Raw genomic sequence first — 12,049 nt, 5'->3', positions numbered from 1 at the left:
AGTGATCACTGAAGAAATCAAAGGGGAAATCAAAAAATACCTAGAAACAAATGACAATGGAGATACGACGACCCAAAACCTATGGGACGCAGCAAAAGCAGTGCTAAGAGGGAAGTTTATAGCAATACAAGCCTACCTCAAGAAACAGGAAACATCTCGAATAAACAACCTAACCTTGCACCTAAAGCAATTAGAGAAAGAAGAACAAAAAAACCCCAAAGCTAGCAGAAGGAAAGAAATCATAAAGATCAGGTCAGAAATAAATGAAAAAGAAATGAAGGAAACAATAGCAAAAATCAATAAAACTAAAAGCTGGTTCTTTGAGAAGATAAACAAAATTGATAAGCCATTAGCCAGACTCATCAAGAGAAAAAGGGAGAAGACTCAAATCAATAGAATTAGAAATGAAAAAGGAGAAGTAACCACTGACACTGCAGAAATACAAAAGATCATGAGAGATTACTACAAGCAACTCTACGCCAATAAAATGGACAACCTGGAAGAAATGGACAGATTCTTAGAAATGCACAAACTGCCGAGACTGAACCAGGAAGAAATAGAAAATATGAACAGACCAATCACAAGCACTGAAATTGAAACTGTGATTAAAAACCTTCCAACAAACAAAAGCCCAGGACCAGATGGCTTCACAGGTGAATTCTATCAAACATTTAGAGAAGAGCTAACACCTATCCTTCTCAAACTCTTCCAAAATATTGCAGAGGGAGGAACACTCCCAAACTCATTCTACGAGGCCACCATCACCCTGATACCAAAACCAGACAAAGATGTCACAAAGAAAGAAAACTACAGGCCAATATCACTGATGAACATAGATGTAAAAATCCTCAACAAAATACTCGCAAACAGAATCCAACAGCACATTAAAAGGATCATACACCATGATCAAGTGGGGTTTATCCCAGGAATGCAAGGATTCTTCAATATACGCAAATCAATCAATGTGATACACCATATTAACAAATTGAAGGAGAAAAACCATATGATCATCTCAATAGATGCAGAGAAAGCTTTCGACAAAATTCAACACCCATTTATGATAAAAGCCCTGCAGAAAGTAGGCATAGAGGGAACTTTCCTCAACATAATAAAGGCCATATATGACAAACCCACAGCCAACATTGTCCTCAATGGTGAAAAACTGAAACCATTTCCACTAAGATCAGGAACAAGACAAGGTTGCCCACTCTCACCACTATTATTCAACATAGTTTTGGAAGTGTTAGCCACAGCAATCAGAGAAGACAAAGAAATAAAAGGAATCCAAATCGGAAAAGAAGAAGTAAAGCTGTCACTGTTTGCAGATGACATGATACTATACATAGAGAATCCTAAAGATGCTACCAGAAAACTCCTAGAGCTAATCAATGAATTTGGTAAAGTAGCAGGATACAAAATTAATGCACAGAAATCTCTTGCATTTCTATACACTAATGACGAAAAATCTGAAAGTGAAATTAAGAAAACACTCCCGTTTACCATTGCAACAAAAAGAATAAAATATTTAGGAATAAACCTACCTAAGGAGACAAAAGACCTGTATGCAGAAAATTATAAGACACTGATGAAAGAAATTAAAGATGATACAAATAGATGGAGAGATATACCATGTTCCTGGATTGGAAGAATCAACATTGTGAAAATGACTCTACTACCCAAAGCAATCTACAGATTCAATGCAATCCCTATCAAACTACCACTGGCATTTTTCACAGAACTAGAGCAAAAAATTTCACCATTTGTATGGAAACACAAAAGACCCCGAATAGCCAAAGCAATCTTGAGAACGAAAAATGGAGCTGGGGGAATCAGGCTCCCTGACTTCAGACTATATTACAAAGCTACAGTAATCAAGACAGTTTGGTACTGGCACAAAAACAGAAATATAGATCAATGGAACAGGATAGAAAGCCCAGAGATAAACCCACGCACATATGGTCACCTTATCTTTGATAAAGGAGGCAAGCATATACAGTGGAGAAAAGACAGCCTCTTCAATAAGTGGTGCTGGGAAAACTGGACAGATACATGTAAAAGTATGAAATTAGAACACTCCCTGACACCATGCACAAAAATAAACTCAAAATGGATTAAAGACCTAAGTGTAAGACCAGACACTATCAAACCCTTAGAGGAAAACATAGGCAGAACACTCTATGACATACATCACAGCAAGATTCTTTTTGACCCAGCTCCCAGAGAAATGGAAATAAGAACACAAATAAACAAATGGGACCTAATGAAACTTAAAAGCTTTTGCACAGCAAAGGAAACCATAAACAAGACCAAAAGACAACCATCAGAATGGGAGAAAATATTTGCAAATGAAGCAACTGACAAAGGATTAATCTCCAAGATTTACAAGCAGCTCATGCAGCTCAATAACAAAAAAACGAACAACCCAATCCAAAAATGGGCAGAAGACCTAAATAGACATTTCTCCAAAGAAGATATACAGATGGCCTACAGACACATGAAAGAATGCTCAACATCATTAATCATTAGAGAAATGCAAATCAAAACTACAATGAGATATCATCTCACACCGATCAGAATGGCCATCATCAAAAAATCTAGAAACAATAAATGCTGGAGAGGGTGTGGAGGAAAGGGAACTCTCTTGCACTGTTGGTGGGAATATAAATTGATACAGCCACTATGGAGAACAGTATGGAGGTTCCTTAAAAAACTACAAATAGAACTACCATACGTTCCAGCAATCCCACTACTGGGCATATACCCTGAGAAAACCATAGTTCAAAAAGAGTCATGTACCAAAATGTTCATTGCAGCTCTATTTACAATAGCCAGGATATGGAAGCAACCTAAATGTCCATCGACAGATGAATGGATAAAGAAGATGTGGCACATATATACAATGGAATATTACTCAGCCATAAAAAGAAATGAAATGGAGGTATTTGTAATGAGGTGGATGGAGTTAGAGTCTGTCATACAGAGTGAAGTAAGTCAGAAAGAGAAAAACAAATACAGTATGCTAACACATATATACGGAATTTAAGGGAAAAAAAAAAAAAAGGCCATGAAGAACCTAGTGGCAAGACGGGAATAAAGACACAGACCTACTAGAGAATGGACTTGAGGATATGGGGAGGGGGTGGGGTGAGATGTGACAGGGTAAGAGAGTGTCATGGACATATATACACTACCAAATGTAAAATAGATAGCTAGTGGGAAGCAGCCGCATAGCACAGGGAGATCAGCTCGGTGCTTTGTGACCACCTAGAGGGGTGGGATGGGGAGGGTGGGAGGGAGGGAGATGCAAGAGGGAAGAGATATGGGAACATATTGTATATGCATAACTGATTAACTTCGTTATAAAGCAGAAGCTAACACACCATTGTAAGGCAATTATACTTCAATAAAGATGTTTAAAAAAATTAAAAAATTAAAAAAAATAAAAGACCTTTCACTGAATAGGTTATAACTCTGATTTTTAGACTATTTCTTTTATATGTTTTTATTTTATTTATAATCAGTTAAATAAAATCACTTTCATGATTAAAAAAAAAAAAAAGCATATACGTGGAACCTAAAAAAAAATGGTACAGATGAACAGGTTTACAAGGCAGAAATAGAGACACAGATGTAGAGAACAAACGTGTGGACACCAAGGGGTGAAAGTGAATTGGGAGATTGGGATTGATATATATGCACTAATATGTATAAAACAGATAACTAATAAGAACCTGCTGTGTAAAAAAAAAAATAAAATTAAAATTTTTAAAAAAGTTGCTATTATCATTATCCTCAGTTTATAGATGAAAAGTCCTGAGGATCAGAGGGTTGAATTGAGTGGTCTACTGTCATGCAGCTGATGGCCAACAGAACTTAATAGAAAAGCCAAGTGGTTCTGACTCTAGAGCTGAAGTTCCTTTCTCTACTAGAGCTTCAATAAGAGTGACAGGGAGGCATGAGATGAGCATTTGCTCAGAACTAAAGAGTTACCAGTGCTTTTCTAGCTGTTGTGCAATCCCCATAACAACCCTAGAAGGAGGGCAGTATGATTATCATTATCTCCATTTTATAAGTGAAGAAAGTGAGATTTGCCCACCATAAACCCAACCAGTAGGGGCAGAGCCGGAATTCTAATGCAGAGTCCAGGCTCTTAGGCACTCTATACTTGTTGAGAAAGAGTGCAGCACGTGGCAAAGTTATCTCCATATGCATGGTATCTTTCTGATATTGTCTGTTCCATTGAGAATGGTACCCTGTGGCTAAGCAGTGATACTCTAAAGTGTCAGGGAAGAGAAGGCTGCAGACATTTAGTCTAGGGAGGACCCAAGACTCAGAGAATGGATCAGTCAAAGGACAGGTCAGTGGTAATGCTGACACAAGATTCCAGGTGTCTGGGCTCCAGTCTGGGGCTTTTTCCAGTGCCCTGTTCACACTGCTTCTAACTCAGTCAGATGCCTGAGGCTCTATAGTCATGGGGAGGAGGATCAAAGGACGACATTGCTGTTCTCGGCAGAAATACTGTAATGGAAACTATTTCACAGGCTGGGGGAGCGGAATCCTTCCCTCCTCATCACATTTTAGCTCTGGGCAGAGTCTGTGACTCATCTGGGGCATATGGGTGTGTCTCTTCCACAAAGCCAGGGTATCCTGAGCAGAGTCTCAGAAGAAAGACAGAAGGAATCAGAGATCTCCCCTACTCCAAGGACAGAGAAAGTGGCTATCAAGATGTACCGAAAGGCCCCTTGAGTATTCCTCTGTAGCCACCAGGAGAGAATGGACATGACATTTCTCGGCATTTTTTATCTAATCATTTCAATCATGAGAAAGTAACACCTTTAGAGATGGAGTATTTGAAGTTGTAGGGAAAGAGCGACTTTTTTTTTTGGCTGCGTTGGGTCTTTGTTGCTGCGCGCGGGCTTTCTCTAGTTGCGGTGAGCAAGGGCTACTCTTCGTTGCAGTGAGCGGGTTTCTCATTGCGGTGGCTTCTCTTGTTGCAGAGCACGGGCTCTAGGAGCGTGGGCTTCAGTAGTTGTGGCGCGCGGGCTCAGGAGTTGTGGCTTGAGGGCTCTAGAGTGCAGGCTCAGTAGTTGTGGCGCACGGGCTTAGTTGATCCACGGCATGTGGGATCTTCCCAGACCAGGGCTCGAACCCATGTCCACTGCATTGGCAGGCAGATTCTCAACCACTGTGCCACCAGGGAAGTCCCAAGAGTGACTTTTTAAGCCAGACCAATTTGCACTCAAATCCTATCTCCATCTCTTACAGAAGGAACAGGTAATTTAACATATGCCACCCTCATCTCCTCATTTATAGAACGGACATAATAAATACCTCTCTTACAGTCACAATGGGGATTCACTTTAAAAAGTATGAAAAGTTTCTAGCAGAGAAAAGGTATACAGCAGGTGCTTAATGAAGGTTGGATTTGTGTCCTCTTGATAAGGTTGAACCAAAGCCAATGAAAACTCTTTGGAGGATATAGTACGCTGAATATGTGGCAAAAGGGAGTTTGCATGCGGGATTAAGCTAAGGATCTTGAGAGGAGGATATTTTCACAAGGTCCTTATGAAAGGGTGCAGGAGTGTCAGAGTCAGGGGAAAGAGATTGAAGGATGCTACACTGCTAGCTTTGATGATGAATGAAAGGCCATGAGCCAAGGAATGTTGGTGATTGCCAGAATGTAGAAAATACAAAAAAAAAAAAAAAAAAGAGCTTTCCTCTGGAGGCCTCAGAAGAAACACAGCCAGCCGACACCTTGATTTTAGCTCTGTAAGACTGATTTTGGACGTCTGACCTCCAGAAATAAAAGATAATAAATGTGTGTGTTTTTTAAGCCACTAAGTTCGTGCTAATTTGTTACATCAGCAATAAGAAACTAATACAGAAGGGTATATCACAAGCAAAACATTCACCCCAAAATTGAGGGCTTACCTGTAGGCGTGCCCCAATGTCTCAGGGTCCAACATCCTGGGAATATATATGAGGTCATACATTCATCAATCGATAAATGATAATGATTCTTAACTGCTCCCCAACACCACCATCAATTCTTAATAACTTAGTCTTTATCGTTTTGTTTTCTCCTGTACTTCAAATAGCCTCAGGAACAAGCTCACCCAGTCTCTCTTTGAAATCCCTTATGAGCAAACAGTTTTAGGAGGAAACTCATGAGTGCCACAGACACGTGGCACCCTTGGTGAGAGCCCTGCTTCTCTCTCTGACCCTCCTCTTGTCAACTTCGTGGTCCACAAGCCTTGTCAAATACTGTCACTGAGTTCTGGAACCAGCGGAGGAGAAATCTTTTGAGCAAATTGCCAAATTTGGTGCCTATTCCCAGAGCTGCACTGCTTCTTCCCTGAGTCTTACAATTTTTCATAAACAGGACTCCTGCTTTAGATATCACCCCTCCACATCCCCACACACACACACTCTCTCATGCAGCCAGGCTGAGTAGAAACAAATCATGACATCTCCCCTCTCACCTTTGCCTCACCTTTCTCTCCCCACCCACCAACGCCCCCCCTACCTCCCATCTGATGTGTCCTTTTTCCTCCGGTTAAGAACTGAGGCACCCTCCAGGTATAATAGCAGATGCAAATAGATGCTGTCGGTAGGGAGAGGTGTCACTGACTCCACTTGTCAGCAACGTATGAATCCCAGGCCTGGCCTCTGCAAGGCACCCTATTAAGTAAGAATAGACGTGTTCTGCTTTTGAGCACATCCCTTCACAAGGACCCTCTGGATGCCATGTGTACTGGCCAAAATCGGTGTGAATAGTCAGGTTTCAGGATTTTTCCAGAGGGTCTGCTTTGAATGAAAAAGGACAGTGTTCACTACAGATGTCCCCCCGTGGCCATTTCCTACAGTGCTCTGATTTCTGATTGTAAACGAACTATGTTGGCCCAGGGTGAACAGAGAGTCCTTTGTAGAAGATGATCCTGGGGCAGGAAGCAGCATGTTAGATACTGTGTTTCAGAATATCAGTCTTTCTTTCCCCCCTGGAGAAGTTCTTTAAGTGAACCAGTATTGACAATAGCAACACTGGAACCTCTCTTCTTGTTCCCGTGTTCCTGGGAATAAACACATCATTTTTGGAGCCTGATATTTCTGCAAACTCAGGTATTGAGGCACTAGAAGAGTCTCAAAAAATTACACCCTCTTCCTCATCCAAACTAGAAACCAACTAAGAAATAGGACAGAGGAATAACGAGCAGGAAGACCAAAACATCACCTTTGTTACATGTACACCTGATATCAGAGAATGTGGCTTCTACCAATGAATAAACGGGACTTCAGGATTAGACAGACCTACCTATCAAGTCATAGAAACTCTGGACCGGAGAGTCTCTCCCCCGATTCCTGAAAGGGCAAGGTAGAAAACACACGCTCCTTATGGGCCATTCATGCCCAATAAGAAAGGTTGGGGCAGATGCCAAGCTCTGTGGGTCCAGTTCCTGGCTCCAAACCCACCAAGTGGATGAGCCCCCCTGGCACCACCCCAGGGTCAGAGTGAGTGTGGGTGCACAGAGACCCAGAGCGTCACCCCAGCAACGCTGGGGTATTACCACACATTGGAGCATTACCCCACTGTAGCAGATTATGTTGTCAAAATACCGACTGTCCCTCTCTACTGGGCCCATCCCTATGAGAGTATTATCTTTCCTGCGGCTGTAACACTTGCTTTGGTCAACAAGATGTGAGTTGAAATGATATGAGCCATTTCTCCCCAGAGCCATTGCGTGCCTCCGCCATCTTTCCTTTTCTTCTGTCGTAGACTGTCATGTCCCAGTGACTGACATCAGTCTTGGTCCCAGAATGAAGAGAGAATAAAGCAGAATTGTGATTGCCCCCCAGCGGACATGAGTTTGAATGAGAAACAAATATTTGTTGTTTAGAATCAATGAGATTTGGGAATCAATTGCTATCTCAACCTAACTTACCTTACACTTAGAGATACATGCAGGACCCTCCCTGCCACACACACCTACAATAGCCAGGAACTTCCCTTTCTACCTGGGTCTCTGTCCTGTCATCTATCCATCCATTTCCTGAGTGCTGACTGAGCACCAAGCCCTGGGAGAGGCATTGGAGCTGCAATAATAAATAAGACATGCCTAGTGGGGGAGCCGGTCATGTCAAGAAATAACTCAAATGGAAAGTGGTGCTATGCTAGAGGGATGTGCAAAGTGCCAAGAGGGCCCAGAGGAGGAGGGATGATTCAGACCAGCTGAAGGGATCAGGAAAATCCACAAGCAATCTCTGCAGGAGCCCTTCACTCCAGGGGCCTCCCCGAAAGTATGGTTGACACAATGGGCCTGTCTCCTTATTGTCCCTATTCTCTGGAACACAGACCCAGCTGAAAATGCAACCAGGACACTGGGTGAACTGCCTAACATGTCAAGATATATGCCAAATTCCAAGAAACACACATAGGAATTCAGAGGAGGGAGGGAGTCTTTTCACCCTGCACAGGAGATCTTTGGGGAGGAGGCTGGGTTTCAGCTGGTCAGTGAAAGGTGGGTTGAATTCTTCCCAGGGAGCGTTGGGGGCAGGTCACTTCAGCAGAAGGAAGAGAATGTGTGAAGAACCAAAGGCAGGAGAACAAGCTCTATTCCAGAGACCGTGTGTGGAGCAGGGTTCACGAGGGGAGCAGAGGAAGAAGAGACTTGAAGGGGACCTCGGAGTCAGATCCTGAATGCGAGACCAAGGCCTACAGCCCTGAGGTGACAGGAGTCACTGAAGTTTTCTGCCTATGGACATGGCACGATAGAAAAGGCATTTTAGAATAGCAGGAAAATGACCCTGGCATTATGGAGGGGGAAATGGAAGGGCCAACTGGAGATGGGACAACTAATTAGGAGGCTGCTAAATGTCCCAGGCAAGAAGTGAGGGGTCCTGAGCTGGGGTGAAGGGAATCAGACAGAGGAGGATGGAATTAAAGGGAAAGGGTCACAAAAGAAGGACCCATAATTAATGGTGTAGGGGTGCTGAGAAGTCATGGAAGATGGCCCCAAGGAGGCCAACAAAACTCCGATAAGCTGAAGGGAAGAAGGAGGGCAGTATGAGGAAGTACAGCGCTTCAAGGTGACCAGACACATTTGATACATGGAGGTTTTCTATAGAGGTACCACTGAAGATGAGGTCAGCAAGCTGAAAACAATAGTTCTATTTAACATATACGGCTCCTTTGCCTTCCTTCTTTTCATCTTTTTAGTGCAGAGTTCTGCACTATTAACCCATTTTGCAGATGAGAAAATGGAGGCTCAAAGAGATTGTGTGCAGAATGGTTACACAATTTGTGGGGCCTGGTGCAAAATGAAAACATGGGGCTTCTTCTTCAAAAATTACTAAGAATTTCAAAACAGCAGAGCAGTGAGCCGAGCACAAGGCCCCCATGTGCACCGGGTCCTGTGTGACTGCACAGGTCAGACACCCAGAAACCAACCCTCGTGCTGTGACTGTCCCAGGTTCATGGCTGGAAGTCAAACTGCTCTCGAAGCAGTGGGGGAAGGGGGTTGACAAGGAGGCTCTGGCAGCCTGTGTCCCTGAGTCACTACAGTGCATAGTGCCCCAGATGTAGATGAGAGGAAAATATCTTTTTGTATTAAGACCTCCAAGAACCCATGGTCTTTCCTCCGCATGTATATATTCCAACTGCAGGTCACGACCTCTTGGGGGTCATGAAACCGATGTATTGGTTCACAAGCTAATTTTTACAAATGAAGTAACTTAAATATAATAGAAACTGTCCTTGGGTATTACACATTGCAGTGGCATTTTCCATGAAAGCTTTTTCAGTACTTTTGTATGTTTGGAGTCACCATATAAAATTTACCTCTTGCTATGGATCACTGTCAAAAACTATTAAAAGCCGCTGCTCTACATCATGCTTTTCAGCACAGGAAAGGAAAATAAGTCTTCGCATGTCACCCCAACGACTTGGAGACTCATCATTCCTTTTAAAATTAGCTCAATGGGAGGAAACTTGGGTCCTATTGCCAACATGGTTAATGCTTTGGATTTTACAGTCTCCCAGATAAGAAACATTCTAGATTTTATCCAGTATGAAACTCAAACTTTGTAATGTGTCCCTTTAACTCCACCAATCCCCCGCCTCCTCCATCCTAACTGTTATTCTGCCTTAAAAGAACCATGAATTCATCATGTCAGATACAGGCAACAAACCTTCATTTTCTTTTGACACAAGCCGACAAATTCCGGGCACAGATGTGCCCGCTGGGGCAAGTACGAAAAGGCGGGCATAGAAGCCAGGATGTCACCAGCACTGGGCCTGGCGCCAGGCCTCTTCCTTTCTTCAAACCCCTAACGGGGCTTGAGCCCCTCAGAAGTGAGTCATCAAGAAGTGCCAGCATCTGCCCTCAGAGAAAGGCCCACTTACTCAGGGAAAAAAAATCTGCCTGCAGTACTTGCACTTTGCTGTGCCAGGAGCTGTCAAGCTGGCTTCTCACTGCTGCAACTGTAGGACCAAACTCCCACTTAGGACCAAAAAAATCATAAGAAAAGAACCAAAAATAGCTTATTTTTAATTGCTTACTGAAAACTCCCAGATATGAGCTACAATGGCTGTGTGGGGTACACATCTGGGTTTTGAGTGTAGATATTCTCCCTAGACGTCTCCTGTTGCCCAGCAAACTGAGGCAGGAAGGACATTATTAATCATTGACTAATCTTTACAGGAACAAGGACAATATTTTTTCACCCTCTGCAGCCATGTCTTAGCACAGTGCCTGGTACATAGTATCTAGTAAATAAGTAATTGTTGAATAAATGCTAAAGCTTCTTGAAAAGAATTCTCTGATACCTAAAGGCTTGCAAAAGATTTCTTTGGCCCAGGAACTGTTATTTTCCTCAGAACAAATGACTAAATCTATCTCCCTTGGATAGATAGATATTTCTTGGGTGCTGAGAAATCCAAAGCCCCCAGTGAAGCTCAAGCATTCCAATCCTGGGGATACATGGGGTTTGCTATTTGTATTTTCTCTTCCCTTGGTCTTGATTTCCTACTTTTTTAAAACCATTTTTAAAGCTGAAGTATAGTTAGTTTACAATATTGTGTTAGTTTCAGGTGTACAGCAAAGTGATTCAGTTATACACACACACACACACACATATATCTATCTTCTTTTTCAAATTCTTTTCCATTATAGGTTATTACAAGTTATTGAATATAGTTCCCTGTGCTATACAGTAGGTCCTTGTTGTTTATCTACTGGGTTGGCCTTGTTGATTATCTATTGGGTTGGCCAAAAATTTCATTCGTAACATCTTACAGAAAAGCCCGAATGACTTTTTGGCCAACCCAATATTTTATATATAGTAGTTTGTATATGTTCATCTCAAACTCCTAATATATCTCTCCCTCCCACCCTCTGCTATCTCCTTTGGTAACCATAAATTTGTCTGAGTCTATTTCTGTTTTGCAAATAAGATCATTTGTATTACATTTTAGATTCCACATGTAAGTGATAGCATATGATATTTGTCTTTCTCTGTCTGACTTACTTCACTTAATATGATAATTTCTAGGTCCATCCATGTTGCTTCAAACGGCCTTATTTCATTCTTCTTTTATGGCTGAATAGTATTCCATTGTATATGTTGTATATACCACATCTTCTTTATCCATTCCTCTGTAGATGGACATTTAGGTTGCTTCCATGTCTTGGCTATTGTAAATAGTGCTGCTGTGAACACTGGGGTGCATGTATCTTTTTGAATTAGAGTTTTCACCTTTTCTGGAAATATGCCCAGTAGTGGGATTGCTGGGTCATATGGTAGTTCTATTTTTAGTTTTTTAAGGAACCTCCATACAGTTCTCCATAGTGGCTGCACCAGTTTACAATCCCACCAACAGTGTAGGAGGGTTCCCTTTTCTCCACAACCCCTCCAGAATGTATTATTTGTAGACTTTTTAATGATGGCCATTCTGACTGGTGTGAGGTGATACCTCATTGTAGTTTTGATTTGCATTTCTCTAATAATTAGTGATACTGAGCATCTTTTCATGTGCTTGTTGGTCATCTGTATG

Source organism: Balaenoptera borealis (genome assembly GCF_965194805.1).
Source record: "Balaenoptera borealis genome assembly, chromosome: 8".
In the NCBI taxonomy this organism is placed as follows: domain Eukaryota; kingdom Metazoa; phylum Chordata; class Mammalia; order Artiodactyla; family Balaenopteridae; genus Balaenoptera; species Balaenoptera borealis.
The sequence above is the reverse complement of the archived record's forward strand: the minus strand, read 5'-3'. Positions refer to the sequence as shown.